General features: G+C 41.1%; 1 long non-coding RNA gene across 3 annotated transcripts in view; it reads left to right on the top strand.

Annotated features, from left to right (window-relative positions):
* LOC139036575 (uncharacterized) overlaps positions 1–15583 on the top strand; it is a 113675-nt gene that overhangs the window by 18358 nt on the left and 79734 nt on the right. For all 3 annotated transcript variants that reach the window (XR_011489390.1, XR_011489391.1, XR_011489389.1), the window contains exons 2-3: positions 1237–1324; positions 2204–2296. This is a non-coding gene — a long non-coding RNA (uncharacterized lncRNA). The remainder of the gene's footprint in view (positions 1–1236; positions 1325–2203; positions 2297–15583) is intronic.

Here is a 15583-nt window from a genome sequence, read left to right as displayed (position 1 = left end):
TTCATTGATCTTTTTTTCCCCCTGAATGTCTAATCTACTGCTAATATAATCCAATAAATTTTTGATTTTATATATTGTATTTTTCACCTCTGAGAGATTCCATTTCATTCTTTTTAAATATATTTTTTTCTCCTCACTATGTTTCTGCTTTCTGTTAGATACTTGAACATATTTATAATAGTTGTGTTAAAGGCTTTTTCTGCTGATTCCATCATTGCTATAATTTCTGGACCTTTTTCTACTTTTTGCCTCTTTATTGACTGGTTTGCTTATTGGGTGCTGGATATTGTGAGTATTATGTTGTTGAGTATCTGAATTTTTTTCTTTTTGTGAAGGGTGTTGAGCTTTGTTTTGATTACAGGCAGTTATTTGCAAGTCAGTTTCACCATTTGAGGCTTGTTTATTAGCTGTTTTCAGGTATGTCTAGAGTAGTCTTTAATCAGAAACTAATTTAATTCTACTACTAATATGTAACCCTTCTGGAATCTCTACCCATTGCTCCAAGTGTTCAGCATGGTCTTGGCATTCTGCAAAGTCAGAACCTGAATATCTCCCAGCCCTGCATGATGCCTAGGAATTGCTCAGCTTATAAAATGTGCAAATTTACACATTTCTCTGTCTCTGTCTCCCACGTATCCAAGTTTCTCTGGAACTCTGTCTCTGCTGGTCCTCTCTCTGCACTCTGGTCTGAAAGAGGCTGCTAGTTCCCAAACATGCCATCTCTGTTAAGCTGAGGAGCCTGCCCCACAGCTTCCAGATTCTAAGCCACATGATCTCCATGCCCATCCTGACAAACAGATAGTTCATTCCTGCTTCTTCCCAAGTATGTCAGTTCCAATTAAGTTGTGTTGTTGGAACTTAGAGTCCCTGGTGGCTTTGATGGTAAAGAATCTGCCTGCAATGCAGGAGACACAGATTCGATCCCTGGATTAGAAAGATCCCCTGGAGAAGGAAATGGCAACCCACTCCAGTATTCTCGTTTGGATAATTCCATGGACAGAGGAGCGAGTCTTTGGACAGGACTGAGCAACTAACACTTTCACTTTCAAATCATACCTGGGACCCTAGCTCATGTTTTACTTTCAGTCTCTGAACTCAGCCTTTGGGGGAAAGACTTTTACTTCTCCAGCTCTGACCCTTCTCTCAGGTACATGTGGTTTACTGTCCCCAGACTATAAGGAGTTTGCTGTCTCTGCCCTTCATTGACTGAGGTGAATGGGGATGTTCTTCCACCAGGTGTCCCAGCTCTCACCTCCCTGGACCGGCTCTGAAGTTAATGCATGCTGGAATCCATGCAGGTTGAAGCAGTTCTCGACTAGAAGAGGTTTGTATATCTACAGAGTTGGGATATACTGGGATCAGCATCTGGGAAGGTAGCTTCACTCTCTCCTTGGGTTCCTAGAATATCTAAAATCAAACAAGACTCACCACTCAAGGGAATCCATTTCTTCCTGAGCCTGCCCTACCCATGAAAAAAATTATATTTTTCCATTAACATTCTTTTGACTTTATTTCTTGCAAGTGAATGCCCTGACTTTTTAGACACAGAGAGCATTCAGAGCTTCCCTGCCCAGAGTTACTCCACAATGAAGCTGACCTGCTGGACACGCCCTGGTGTGTGTGCATGCTAAGTCACTTCAGTAGTGTCTGACTCTTTGAAACCCCATGGACTGTAGCCTGCCAGACTCCTTTGCCCATGGGACTCTCCAGGCAAGAATACTGGAGTGGGTTGCCATGCCCTCCTCCAGGAGATTTTTCCTACCAGGGATCAAACCTGCCACGTCTCTTACATCTCCTGCATTGGCAGGCAGGCTGTTTACCACTAGCACCACTGGGGAAGCCCTTGGAGAACCTCAGATCCAATTACTTCTCTAATTCTGAGAGAAAGAGGTAGATGGACCAATGATGGGGAAGGAAAATCCTAGTGCTCAAACATTTCACAAACTATGCCAACAACCTAGACAAGAGGATGACCTACTTTATAGTCAAATTTTTTCCAGTACGTGAATCACGGGACCTCCCCCACCCTTTTAAGCTTCTTTTCCAACATAATTCTATAAAACATACTGTATCAAGTGACAACCCCCAGTAGTAGACAATAGTGTATTTCTGTCAAGAGGGAACTGTTGTAATATGGTTGTGTTCTACGAAGCTGGAGATACGATTCTAATTACCTCATTTTTCTTTTACTTCTTTTATTCAGTGGCAGACTTATCACTGCAGATCTAGATTCTCTGAGGAAGGAACTGATATTGTGCTCCAGAGTGATTTTCTGTTTCTCTCTGCCTTTATCTTGGTAAGAGGCAATAGTCTGTCTACAAAAGTGTGTTACTCCACTATTACATTTTAGAAACCAAGACCTCTTAGAGACGTCTAATATGTATCACTTATTTTCAGAGCTGCTTTATTCTTGAGGGCAAAAAAAAAAAGAGAGAGAGATAGCTGACCTAGGCCCCTGGCTAGCTGACAAAACCCTAACTGATTTTTCTTTTCTTAATTTAAAAGATGGCAAAATGATTTTTCTTTTTTTAATTTAAAAGAAGATGATTTATCTGTGATGAATGGTCAAAAAATAAATGATCAGAGGCCATGTGCAATCAATTTGCCCAAGAGTCTGGGTGAAGCCCTGGACAAGCACACAGACTGCAAAGGATTGAATCCTGGCTTTTAAACTGAGTTTATGTCTAACTTTAGGCATAATATTTTCTCTCTCTGATCTGTAAAAGGGAATGATAATTTCTAACTCACAGATTTGTAAGGATCGTGTGAAGAAAGTTTTAGATGCATCTGTCACATTCATTTTTTTTCTGTTAGTTTTTATTATATGTTTCCCAAAACATAAATTGTTTTGAAGAATCCTGTGCATGTGTGCTAAGTCCCTTCAGTCGTGTCCAACTCTTTGCGACCTAATGGTCTGTAGTCCATCAGGCTGAAGAACAACCTTATACTAATACTTACAAAGCTTAATTTTTATCCTTTGGGGCAATCAAGTTGATGAAAAATGTGCAATAAAAATATTTGACATAGAATTTTAAACTAATTTTAACATTAGTACTGAAATAGAAAAAAGTTATATGTTGACCAGAGAGATACTTAGAAAATACTCAAAACCAGAAGAAACCATGAAGTATTATTTTAAATGTTTTATTACAAATTTTTTTCTTTGTTTTATTACAAAGGGAAATAAACATGAAAAGAGCAAATCTCATTCATAAACATTTGTCCAGAGACAGCAATATTTAAAGCAGCAATAGATAACTTTATCAGAAGTTTTGTGGAACATTTTTTCCCACTGACTTCAATTATGATTTCAAGAAAAAAAAATTAGTAGTATGTCTTAAATTTTGTTTCAGGCCTATTCTATTTCAAGTTCATGCCATCTGTGTTTAAGACTGCTAGACCCAAATAACCATCAATAGTTACTTAGGAGGCAGTAAATAAACTATGGTACATCCACACAACAAATGTCTACAGTTGAAAAGGACCCCTTTGTGCTAATATGGGAAACCTCACCCTAGTATTAAATGAAAAAGTGAAATGTAAAACAGTGTAACACCTTATGCTGGGTGGCAAGTATATAAATCTGTATCTGTTGTATGCACAGTAAGTCATACAGGAAAAATACTTCTTCTACATGCTAGAAGTAGTACATGCTTCTACTATGGAGGAGAAAAGGGTGGATAGGCACAAAAATAGGAGTGAGATTTTGTAACATATGTATGTTAATAATATTTTGATTTTTAAAAATGTGATAGAAGCCTATGAGAATATAGCTAAAATTTTTAAGGCCATGAAAATGACAGGACAAAATACTGTTTAGTGGAAAAGAAGGTTCTGGAGAAGTACACACAACATGATGCCATTTTTGAAAAATTGCAAGTTTCTGTGTTCATATACACAGAAATATGCAGTGGAATTTTCACCAAAATTGTAATGCATGGTAACATTTCAGGTCATTTTGGCTTTCATAGTTACACTTTTCTAAATAATTTGAATATTTTTTATTTAAAAACAATAAAATGGGACTTCCCTAGTGGTCTAGTTGTTAAGATTTAGCCTTTCAATGAAGGGGGTGCCTGTTTGATCCCTGTTCAGGGATCCCACATGCCTCAGGGCCAAATATCCAAAACAAAAAACAGAAACAATATTGTAACAAATTCAATAAAGACTTTAAAAATAGTCCACATAAAATTTTTTTTTTAATTTTAAAAATAAAAGCAGTTAAACTATTAATAAAGGCTGATAAAAATCCAAAAATCATAGTCAAAAAGAAAAAAAAAGCAGGAGAGAAAGAAAAGAGAATGGAAGAGGAGTTGAGAAAAAAGTGTGGCTATAAAAATTCACATCTTCAACTCCTTCAAGTCTTTGCTCACATTTCCCGTTGTCTGACCTCACCAGTCTATTAGCAGTGTGATCTATACCCCTCTGCCTACCCATCGATCCCCCTTATTCAGTATTTCTATTTTTCCATAGCATGTATCACCTTGCAGCACAGTATTTTAACGTATTTAAGAACATTTTTAAAAGCCTGGCATTTAGGAGATGTTCTATCAATGTTTGTTGAGTGAATAAATGAGATCTCCACTGAAGGTTGGTGTTCCACTGAACTGAACAATAAAACTTGCTTCAATGAGTGACATCTTTGTTGGAGAAGGCTGAGAGTTTTCCTCACTTTGAATTTGCAGTTCAGTACACAAAAACATTGTTAAGTCTTTGAGAAGTGGTTCAAGGATAAGAAAGCTTGTGAATACATTCTGTACATTCTCCTAAGTCACTAAGGAAGTAGTGGTTGAGTTTTCAAACAAGAAAATTGAGTCACCTGTTCCCTTCCTTTTCATTCTGTTTTCGTGGTTCCTATCATCTTTCTCTTATTTTCTTATTTGAGCTGGATTTTGTTCTTGTGTTTGGGGCCTTAGCAACAGGAGGTTGTGGGGAGGGTGAATACAGGATCTGAATGGGCTTGGAGCTGGAAACTGACACCTTAAGAGCAGTGGTCCTGTGTTTCCCTGGTGGTCCAGTGGTTAAGAATCTACCTTGCAATGCAGGGCACACTGGTTCAATCCCTGGTCCAAAAAGATCCCACGTGCTACTTGGCAGCTGAACCGGTGCTCCACTACCACTGAGCCCAGGTGCCACAATCACTACAAAGCCCGTGTGCCCTAGAGTCTGTTCTCTGCAGCAAGAGAAATCACCTCAGTGAGAAGCCCTCACACTGCACCTAGAGAGCAGCCCCCGCTGGCTGCAACTGGAGAAAGCCAGAGCACAGCAACGAGGACCCAGTGCAGCCCAAAATAAGTAAGTAAGTATTTTTTAAAAGAGCAGGGGTCCCCAACCTCTGGGATCTTCATCTGAGATGAAGCTAATGTAGTAATAATAGAAATAAAGTGCACCTAAAAAAGATACAAGAATAAGAATGGTTGGGCAGGAGTCCAAAGTGAGGCTCTTGAGAGAAGAACTTAGGGAATGTTCTGAGTCATCATTTTTTAAGACACGTTTGCAGAATATAAATTCCCACCGTTATTAATACATTTTATGTAAACAAAAAGGGTTCTGTATTCAAATCAGTTAAGGAAACACCATGTTAGATGTGTTAGGTGGTGTTTCTTTACCACAAGACTTCCCAGAGTCTTTAAGACACTGCCATAAAATGTGAATCTCCAAGAGGAGCTTTTCTTCGCAGCATTTCCCTTTTCTCTCTTTCTCTTTTTCTCCTGGAACCCATTTCTCTGCACATCATCTTGCAGGACAACTCTTCCATTTGGTAAAGGGGGCTGTTTAGAACTGGTCCCAGGTTCCTGGTCCCAGGTTTGGGTTCATATCAGGGTCGGGGTGAGCCTAATCCTCCATGGAGTGGCAGCAGAGCAGAGTGCACAGGTGGACTTGGAAGCCAAATAGATCTGGTTTGGGAGGCTCCCAAGACCACTTTTGAGTTGGGCAGTTTGGAGCAAATGCCTTAATGTTCTGCAGTCTTGCATTTCTTCCTCCATGAAATAGGCCTCTTCCTGCCTAGGGTAGTGGTGAGGAGTTAAATGAGATTATTACAAAGCACTTAGCATAATGCTCATCAGAGTGAAATTTCAGTAAACGGTAATAGTTGTATTTAATTTTGGGAAGGGTCTAGGTTTTTTTCTTTCTTTGGTCATCCTATGTGACATATGGGATCTTAGTTCCCCAACCAGGGATTGAACCTGTATCCCCTGCATTGAAAACTTGGAGTCTTAACCACTGGACTGCCAGGGAAGTCCCAGGGATGGGTCTAGGTTTTGTTTGTTAGTGTTGACGTTCTTTAGGCTGGTCCAGCTCTTCACTGGGGTGGAGCGTTTTGCAACTCAAGGGGCATCCCCATTTCCAAATTTGTCTCTTGACTTGCGGGGTCTGCAGTGGCAGAAATAATTTCAGATGCCCCCCTCCGCCAATGGGCTCAGGCTATTGCTTTCCTCCAGATCTGACTGGAGAAGCTCAGGCCAGGGTCCTGGTGAGCTTGCGAGTGAAAAGAGGCAATACCTCCTGCCAAGAGGTGCTGCGGGAAGCTGTCACTCACAATATCTTTATTTCTTCTTCCTTTATCCTGCCTTTACAGGACATGCAAAACATCAACACAAAGGCTGACCTTTAGTTAATGTAGCAAACTATATTAGAAAAGGGAGTTGAGCAGATAATTATTTCTTACATGTTGCCATTTTTTTCATCACAGTGTTGAAGATTCATTTTACATTAACTAAGACTTTTTATAAATTCCATAGAGAAAATGAATAGTCTTGTGATAATGTGGCATCTTTTTGGGCCCAGTGCATTAGACTGCTGATACATAAGGGACTATTTATTATCAGGAATTCATATTACCTATAATAATCTTTATTGAAAACATAGCTTTCATAGCCTTGTCTAGATAACCCTGCATGGGTAGTGACAGCATATCAAAGCATTTGATTTACATGTTAATTCAATCTAATTTTTCCTAAACTGCCTCGTTCTTTTTTAATGTGTGGTTTATCCAAAAATACTTGCTTGCATATGCTTTTCCTGATCATAATCGGGTTGTTTGGAGCTGCCTAATAGGATCCAGGCAAATGGTTGTTTCCCATTTCCTCTAATAGGGCACTCCTAGAGTTACCTACTGAACACGTTCAGATATTTTGTCCAAGTTTGAAAGAGGTGGGTGTAACTTGCTCTTCATGTGCTTATGAAAATCGATATGAATGCTTTTTTTTTAAAAATCCACAGGGATTTCTTCTTTTCTCCAAAAAGACATCTTTTTTTCCTAGCTTTCAAGCTGATTTTTCAGTCTTTTGAGCATTTAAATCAATTGTAATTTCATATAAGAAAGAAAAAAATGTGTTTAAAATAAAATTATTTGCCAAAATGAAAATCCAACTTGGATCTGAACTCTCCTGAATTGTTCACTCAATCAACAAATATTTATTGAGCACTGACTGTTGTGCTCATTACATAACATGCCAAGAGTGAAATAAAGATAAATTAGTCACCATCACTGTCCTCAACAATCCTATAGTTTCATGGGTGAAACAAGACTTAGATGCAACTGTCTGTAGCAACACAAAGGGATCACAGGGATGAAAGAGGAGGAAAGGAAATAAAGTGCCATCCATCATAACTCAGACAAGGAAGAGATTAATTCTTCCTCCAGGAGGATTTGTACCTGCTGAGGCGTATCCCTTCCAGCATTTTCTTACTCTTTTCATCAATTCTTGGTAATGCCTTCACACTATGCCATGATTGGGTTAAAAATGAGAACCAGACATCTCACAGTCCCACATGCTTCTGAAGGGACCCTGAGGTATATATTATATGAAGTGAAGTGAAAGTGGCTTAGTCGTGTCCCATTCTTTGTGACCCCATGGACTGTAGTCTGCCAGGCTCCTCTGTCCATGGGATTCTCCAGGCAAGAATACTGGAGTGGGTTGCCATTTCCTCCTTCAAGGGATCTTCCTGACCCTGGGATCAAACCTGGGTCTCCTGCATTGCAGGCAGATTCTTTACCATCTTAGCCACTGGGGAAGCCCTACAGGAACTTAAAAAAATAATAATAATAATCAAGGTGTTGATTTTTAATCTAAAAGTTTAATTTTTTGTTGCATATATTAACTTAGATATACCTCTCTTCCACATTAATATCTACAAAAGTTTAACCTAAGCTTTGAAACACTAGAGAAGTAATTTTCTTAATACTGCTAAAAGGCAGAAGAAAAATGATCAAGGCCTGACACAGGAGATATAGACAACAACGCAGGCTGAAAATGTTTGCAAACAGATACTCTAGAACACAGCGCTGTCATGAAGGAAACTCGGAACACATGAGTCACTTCCTCACCCAGGAGTAGGAAGGCCAACACCAGCCTGCTGATGAAGAGCAAAATTTAAAATAACCTAACTAAATTGGGGAAGTGGTCAGAATTCTTTTTTAAGTTCGCTGAAGATAAATGCAGGGTGGTACCTTCAGGACAGGGAAATGAACTCTGCAAAAAGGAGAGGAAAAGTGACTGGTTACAGGCAAGGATGTCTAAACAGGAGCCAGCAATGAAAATAGATAAGCTGGAGTCAGTCATAGCAACAGCTTTTTCAAAACTGGGTGGTGGTGTTGGGATGCGAAAACAAGAGCCTGGAGGGGCGGTGAGGTCCCCTCCCTTTATACTTGTTTTTCTCAAACTTGCCTGGAGCACAGGGTCCATTCCTGAGTTCTGTAGTGAGAAGGACACCAAGAACTTGGGGAAGATTCTCTCCCTAAATTCAGCCAGGATTAGAAAGTAAGACCTATGCAAACGAGGGTCTGAGACTGTTCAGACAAGAAAGTCAAGAGGTAACTTGACTGATTGGTGTCATTCATACAAAATTCGGCTGTTCTTTAATTTCACTCGGGAGGAAACAAACTGTTTTAGCTGTAATATGAATATTTGGAGTTAAATATTCAGAGAACTGTCTCAAATGGAGTCCAAACCCTAGTTTAGGCATGTTTTTCTCTAACCTGAAAGTCCTCCTTTCTTGGAACTGGGGAGGGTGGTGGTGAGAGACCTACATGGGGTGGGCATCCTTCTTTTCCTGGTTTGAATTAGCTTAACATTGGTAGAGATTTGCAGCTATTCTTTTCTTTTTCTTATGATTTTTAAGGCATTCTTCCTCTGGGGTAGGGCTGCGGTCCTCCTGGCTCCTTGCTTCCACTTCCATCCCATGCTATTGTTTTGTCTTGCAAAAAAGAAAATTCACTTTTATGACCTTCTTGGTTTTCATTTCTACATCCTCTTCTGTCACTGTCGTCCATCAGCTTCTTGGTCACTCCCTCCCCTTTTTCAAAGTCTTGGCACCTGGCCTATAAGCCCTACCACCATTCCCAGTAGCTTCACTGCACGTGTGAGAGTACATTTGATCAAATGGCCACTCACTCCGCAAGTTCTCATCTCCAGTTCTTTACTGCAGGTCATCCACTCCAGTGCACATGCACTGACTGCGTGTCGCGTCACTCGAAACTCCTCCATCTTCAGAATCTCTGATGCAAACAAGCTCTTCACATCACTTCTTCCCCTTCTGCTCAGTTCCTCCCCTGACATCATTCTTCAGCCTCATCCAGACTTCAGTTCCTTGCACCAGTCTTAGGTTCACAGGGGTTGACCTTCTCCTGTCTCGACTTCCCTCCTCCTCCAGTAGAGATATGGTTTAGCGATTTTATAGCACTTTCACTAATGCTCACTACTCCCACCCTTTTAGCTTTTTTGTTTCCCTTTTCTGGCAAAATTTCATCCCTGATGAACCCAGTGATCTACATTCAGTCCCCAGGAGCTGAAACTTCCCAGGAAAGTCACACGAGAGCAAATTGGTTTTAGTGTCAATGCCTAAAATTTCATCTCAGATGAACCCACTCACTGTGTTTCTCTGATTAACTCACTCTCTTGTTATTGTTGTACAGTTGCTAAGTCTGACTCTTTGTGACCCCCATGGACTGGAGACCGCCAGGCTCCTCTTTCCATGGGATTTCCCAGGCAAGAATACTGGAGTAGGTTGCTATTTCCTTCTTCAGGGGATCTTCCCAACCCAGGGATCAAGCCTATGTCTCCTGCATTGACAGGCTGATTCTTTACCACGGAGCCTCCTAGGAAGCCAATTCACTCTCCTACTTTCCACAAAAACTACTGCAGAGCTTCTCCCCACCCTTGTGACCAGCTGCCCAGACACACACACACACACTCACCCTTCCCTCACTCTCAGCAGAAAATCTGCTTGCTGTGAAAATTAAAGCAACACCAGGAAAATTGAAGCTGTGATGGGAGGACTCTGTCATTGTCTGGATACCAGACATTCATAACTCTCCCTTCCCCACCCACCTCCTCAGAAACTTAACTCTCCAACAACTGCTCCCTCAAAGAGAATCTCTCACCACGCTGAATCTTTGTGTTATACCCAAGGGCCTCCCAAGTATTCAGCCTCTCATACCCACTCAGACATTTTTCCAGCTGTCCCATCACAGCCAAAGCACTTGAGCTTTCTAGCTTCACAGTCTCCCCTTTTATCTCCTATGTGTTCCCAACTCCTCCTTCTGGTGGCCACTCAGTTCTCCATTAAAACCAGTCTTGCTAGGGTCAGCATGAGCTTCGTGTCCCTAGATTCAGTGGACATCATAGTCCTCATCTCACTCCATTGCACAGTAGCATCTGATACGGCTGCTCCCAGTCTCACTGTTTGAAACGTGCTCTTTCCTGGGTGTGGGGAACACGGGGCTCGTTCTCTTCTTACCTCTCTGACTGCCACCTCTCCTTCACACACTCATCCTCCTATACGTGGCCATTCAATATTCAACACACAGCGTCAGGTTCTCTCTCTCTCTCTTTTTTTTCCCCCCACTGTGTTCTCTTCCTACACATACTGATCAGAGTTCGTGGATGACTTATGAATGTCCATATCTGCACCAGACATCTTATCAGAGCTTTAGACCCATTTATCCACCTACCAACGTGTCATCACCATGTGGATGTCTCAAAGGTACATCTGCATTTCCAGAATTAAATCATGACCTTCCCATCCACCAGTCCATGATCCTCTTCTACTTCCCTTATTTCAGCAAAAAGACACTCTCATCTTTATTACTGTATAAGCAACAGGTATCTAGGAATCACCCTTAAGCTCCCTTTCTCCCTCACTTACACACTGATTCTAACATCTGGTCCTGTTGGTTACACCTCCTAAATATCTCAAATCCATTCTCCACCTTGACCCAAGCCACCACCACCTGTCTACGTAACTTCAGTAGCCTCTCTTCCTACAGCTACCCAGCTCACTGGACTCACCTCACAAGAACCACACTTTCCCCCTCTCCTCCACTCAGAAACCAGAGTGGTTTTTGGGAAACAATTCTGAGAATGCCTTTCTTCTGTTTAAAACCCTTTCAGAGCTTCTGTTGCTCTAAGAACAAAGCTGAAACTCTTAAAACTAATGTAATTTTGGATCAGCAATTGTACTTGAGTTAAAAAAAAAAGACAAAATTCATTGTTCTGCTTCTTCAGATGATGCCACGGTGAGCTTTCAGGATGTGCTTCTTCCTGCCAAAGGGCCTTTGCTCCTCCTGTCCCCTCTGTTTGCAGTCGTCACTTTGTGAGTTACGACTTTCCTGTTGCTCTAAGTCAAGGCTGTGCTGTGCTGTGCATAGTCACTCAGTCATGTCCGATTCTTTGCGACCTCATGGACCGTAGCCCACCAGGCTCTTTCTGTCCATGGGGATTCTCCAGGCAAGCATACTGGAGTGGGTTGCCATGCCCTCCTCCAGGGGATCTTCCTGACCCAGGAATCGAACTGACGTCCCCTGCAGTGCAGGCGGATTCTTTACCAGCTGAGCTACCTGGGAAGCCCCTAAGTCAAGGCTTCCTACTATCAAGTATCCTCTAGTTTGGTTTCGGTTTTACAACTGTCAGTATGATTGTGTGACAGATGTTTTTCTACCCTACCTGAGGGGAGCTCTGCAAACACAGGGACCAGGTTGGCCTGGCTCACCGCTGTCTTGTCCAGGGCTAAGAATAAGGTAGACAATCCAAAATACCTGTTAAAGGAAAAAATGAATATGTAGACGTATGACCAGTATTATCCTTAGTGTGAATCTATGTGAATATAAATTGACCATATAATTCATAACTAAATTCTTGGGTAAAGGATAGTTTTCTTTAAAAGCAGCCCTATGCATAATATGCACTCAATCTTTTGTTACCGACATGTTCTTCTTAGATTAAAAAAAAATCTAAATGTTCTGCTTGTCTAACAATTTTATTTCAAATTTTCCTAATGGTATATAATATTATTCCACTTCCCATGGAATTTGAAATAAAGGAAATATTTTGGTTTTCAGTTTGATACGTTTGGTTTCTCTTCTTTTTTTTTCCCCCCACTCACTTGCATCTAAGTTTCTCCTTTTCCCTGTCCAGCAGACTCTGCTTCCTACCAGGGCCTTCCAGGGTAGAGAGAGCTGCACCAGAGCTGGAGCTTAGCCATAGCGGTGATGGGCAGTCACGGAGGCGGTGTTGTCCAGGGCGGTGCCTGTTACTATCAGAGCCTGGGACTCCTCAGCTCCAGTTCTGGTACATGTTGTCCTTACTGCTTTTTCTTGGAGGAGCTTTTTCCTTGTTCTAAACTTAGCTTTTTAGTCTGAGTTATTCCTATCTTTTTTTTTTTAATTGAAGTGTAGCTGAGACACAAAGTCTCAGGTGTACAGCAAAGTGATTCAGTTATATGTATATCTGTTCTTTTCCAGATTCCTTTCTACTATCAGTTATTATGCAATATTGAATATCGTTGCCTGTGCTATATAGGAGGTCCTTGTTGCTTATCTGTTTTCTATAGAGAAGTGTGTGTCTGTTTATCCCGAATCGATCATTTATCCCTCCCTCTTCCCCACCTTTCCCCTGTGGTAACCATAAGTTCGTTTTCTATGTCTCTGAGTCCGTTTCTGTTTCGTAAATCTGTTAATTTGTATCATTTTTTAAAATTCTACATATAAGCAATATCAGATGATATCTGTCTTCGGCTTACTTCATTTAGTATGATAATCTCTAGGTCCATCAGGTTACTGCAAATGGCATCATTTCATTCTTTTTTGCATGTGTGGCAGAGTCAATCCTGTCTAACCTCACACGCGACATCATATCCGCCCATATCTTCTGAGGTTTTCTCTGATGCTTCGAGCTGAGATAGACCTCGGTCCCAGAGCCTGGCCCCGCTCGTTCTGTTCTGCAGGAAAGGAAGAATGGGTGCCTGTGGGGTGACTCAGTACACATCGGCTTCTTCATCCTCCCCTTCCTCCCGCCGTGGAGCCTGAAGCAGGAGCACCCCTTGTGCTCTTGTGCTCTGCCCGGCTCAGTTCAGTCTCCTTCACGTGCTCCTCTTCCACCCACCTCTTAAGCACACGTGTTCCTCAGGCCACCACCGCGCATCTCCTCTTTGCGCTCTGTCTCCTTTCCTTGGGGAATCTCCTATTCTGAAATATGTATTACCAACTCAAACTTCCTTCTTAATTTGTGGATATGTGTACTCAATACATACTTGAGATATAACCATTCACCACTGTTTTCACTGAACATACATGTGACAAGCAAAATAGGATGGGTGATGATTCCGTAGGAAGCCTCCAGTCCCAAGGGCAGAGAGCCTTTCAGGGGTCTCCAGTTCCCATCATATAGGATCTACTTGACTTTCACCAAGCTTAAGTTGTGCTTCCCCTGCAGTGGGGCTGCAAAAGTTGGACTATAAAGAAAGCTGAGCACTGAAGAATTTATGCTTTTGAACTGTGGTGTTGGAGAAGACTCTTGAGAGTCCCTTGGACAGCAAGGAGATCAAACCAGTTAATCCTAAAGGAAATCAGTCCTGAATATTCATTGGAAGGACTGATGCTGAAACTAAAACGACAATACTTTGGTCACCTGATGCAAAGAACTGACTCGTTGGAAAAGACCCTGAGGCTGGGAAAGATTGAAGGCAGGAGGAGAAGGGGATGACAGAAGATGAGATGGTTGGATGACATCACCGGCTTGATGGACATGAGTTTGAGCAAGCTCCGGGAGTTGGTGATGGACAGGGAAGCCTGATGTGCTTCAGTTCATGGGGTTGCAAAGAGTAGAACATGACTGAGTGATTGCACTGAACTGATAACATCTTTCAGAAGTAGCAAGTGACATTTTTGCCACAGTACCAATACAGCCCAGGATACTAGTATGCGTGATACGCTCATCTGTGTATTCTCTCTTCTAGGGTTTAGCAAGATACAGGAAACATCTTGTAACTCCAGAAAAAAATTTCTTCACTAATAGCATCCATAGAGAAACAGTCATCTGAGAAATCTAATGATAGAAATGTTCTGGATGTAACACACAAGTATATTTGATCTTGAATGTTGTTTTATAAGTGTATCCTTAAAATTGGGCACTATTCACAATTAAATGATTGACTATGATATAATTATTCATTATAAAACATCTGTTTGCTTTACAAAAGAAACATGAGCCCTGGAAGTCCTTAGTTTGGTATTTAATTTAATTAGTGAATTTAATGCATGTCTCTGAGATTGCTCATTTTACACTTCTGCTAAAGGAAGGTGGCTAGCTTGTCAGAAAGAATTACCTACAAATCAGCTAATTAATTGCTTCAACCATTATACAGTGAGATTCACATGGAAATAGAAAAGGGCGTTCTAAGGACAAAAAGTATCTGCATGGCCATCATACTTCTTGTCACCAGCTCTAAAGAAATGTCTATTTGTGGACATCTAATCAGTAAATGAACTGCTTGACTAATATAAAGCAGATTGGCTTCAGGTAAAAAAAATAAATATGGAAATTTTTATTATTTCTTATCTAATTAGAGAAAAATACCCAGTATCAAAAAACCAACTTTTCAACATTTAATATAAAATGAATGTTCACAGATATGAATAGTGCTCTCATGCAACAATTTTGATAAAAAAGAACCAAATTAAAGATGACATCTATACAAAGTTATTTATTTGTTTTTCAGACAAATGGACTTCCACAGTGGCTCAGAGGTAAAGAATCCCCCTGCAATGCAGGAGACACCGGTAGACATGGTTTCAGTCCCTGGGTCAGGAAGATGCCTTGAAGGAAGAAATGGCAGCCCACTCTAGTATTCTTGCCTGGAAAATCCCATGGAGAGAGGAGCCTGGCTGGCTCCAGTCCATGGGGTTGCAAAGAGTCAGATGTGACTGAGCTCGACCCCAGACATAACACACACCAGACGACATAGTGGAAGCCTGAGGAATTTAAATCTTAACAGGCTATAAGGGTTCAAAGAAAAAGGCCTTCAGGCTGACCTAATGTAGCATTTTACTGACTACAGGGTCTTACCTCTGGTTTTGAACCATGTCTGATTCATCCTGTAAAGATAGTTCAAGACCTACTGTGTTGTGCCAATGTTCCCAAAATCTGGAGAATGATGCCACCACATTGCATGTTATAGAACTGTATCAACTCCACCCAAATTTCATTCAATTCACAATCAAGTAGCTAAAACTTCCACATTAAAATAAATCAGGTTATTACAGATATGCCTCCCATTGGAGTCCCTCTGAAGGGGGCATGCT

Source organism: Odocoileus virginianus, chromosome 9 (genome assembly GCF_023699985.2).
Source record: "Odocoileus virginianus isolate 20LAN1187 ecotype Illinois chromosome 9, Ovbor_1.2, whole genome shotgun sequence".
NCBI classification, from domain to species: domain Eukaryota; kingdom Metazoa; phylum Chordata; class Mammalia; order Artiodactyla; family Cervidae; genus Odocoileus; species Odocoileus virginianus.
Note: the sequence above shows the minus strand (reverse complement) of the source record. Positions and strands in the feature narration are given on the sequence as shown.